The sequence below is a fragment of the Arachis hypogaea genome, chromosome 11 (genome assembly GCF_003086295.3).
Source record: "Arachis hypogaea cultivar Tifrunner chromosome 11, arahy.Tifrunner.gnm2.J5K5, whole genome shotgun sequence".
Lineage (NCBI taxonomy): Eukaryota > Viridiplantae > Streptophyta > Magnoliopsida > Fabales > Fabaceae > Arachis > Arachis hypogaea.
Genome location: NC_092046.1, coordinates 95401656 through 95403042, shown reverse-complemented (window position 1 = coordinate 95403042; position 1387 = coordinate 95401656). Strand labels below are relative to the sequence as shown.

General features: G+C 39.8%; 1 non-coding gene across 1 annotated transcript; it reads left to right on the top strand.

The window, feature by feature from the left end:
- Positions 1-593: 593 nt before the first annotated feature.
- Positions 594-701, top strand: LOC112724823 (small nucleolar RNA R71). The gene has a single exon (XR_003163968.1). It is a non-coding gene; the product is annotated as a small nucleolar RNA R71 (small nucleolar RNA).
- Positions 702-1387: the final 686 nt, after the last annotated feature.

The window sequence follows — 1387 nt, the reverse complement described above, 5'->3', positions numbered from 1 at the left end:
AGATCAGAGACTATATTTACTAAGCTAGATGGATTCTGCTCAAAATTCTCTATCTGTTACTGAGTGGATGATGGAAAAGGCTTGCTATTGCTAAACCTGTTTCTTCCACCATTATTAAAGCCTTGTTGAGGCTTTTGTTGATCCTTCCAAGAGAAACTTTGATGATTTCTCCATGAGGGATTATAGGTATTCCCATAGGGTTCCCCCATGTAATTCACCTCTGCTATTGCAGGGTTCTCAGGATCATAAGTTTCTTCTTCAGAAGATGCCTCTTGAGTACTATTGGATGCAGCTTGCAATCCATTCAGACTCTGAGAAATCATATTGACTTGCTGAGTCAATGTTTTATTCTGAGCCAATATGGCATTCAAAGTATCAATTTCAAGAACTCCCTTCCTCTGAGGCATCCCATTACTCACAGGATTCCTTTCAGAAGTGTACATGAACTGGTTATTTGCAACCATGTCAATGAGTTCCTGAGCTTCTGCAGGCGTTTTCTTTAGGTGAATGGATCCACCTGCAGAATGGTCCAATGACATCTTTGATAATTCAGACAGACCATCATAGAATATATCCAGGATAGTCCATTCTGAAAGCATGTCAGAAGGACACTTTTTGGTCAGTTGCTTATATCTCTCCCAAGCTTCATAGAGGGATTCACCCTCTTTCTGTTTGAAGGTTTGAACATCCACTCTAAGCTTACTAAGCTTTTGAGAAGGAAAGAACTTGGCTAAGAAAGCCGTGACCAGCTTATCCCAAGAGTTCAGGCTATCTTTAGGTTGAGAGTCCAACCATATTCTAGCTCTGTCTCTTACAGCAAACGGGAAAAGCATAAGCCTGTAGACCTCGGGATTAACCCCATTGGTCTTAACAGTATCACAGATTTGCAAGAATTCAGTTAAGAACTGAAAAGGATCTTCTGATGGAAGTCCATGAAACTTGCAATTCTGTTGCATCAGAGAAACTAATTGAGGCTTTAGCTCAAAATTGTTTGCTCCAATGGCAGGGATTGAGATGCTTCTTCCATGCAAGTTGGAATTTGGTGCAGTAAAGTCACCAAGCATCTTCCTTGCATTGTTATTATTTTCGGCCATGTCTCCTTCTTTTTCGAAAATTTCCGTCAGATTTTCTCTAGAGAGTTGTGCTTTAGCTTCCCTTAGCTTCCTATTCAGAGTCCTTTCAGGTTCAGGATCAGCTTCAACAAGAGTGTTCTTATCCTTGTTCCTGCTCATATGAAAAAGAAGAGAACAGAAAATAATAGGGATCCTCTTTGCCACAGTAGAGAAGTTCCTTTATGTAAGTAGAAGATAAGAGAAAGAATTCGAACACATAAAGAGGGAGAAGGTTCGAATTTTTAAGAAGAAGAGAAGCGTTAGTAGATAAATAA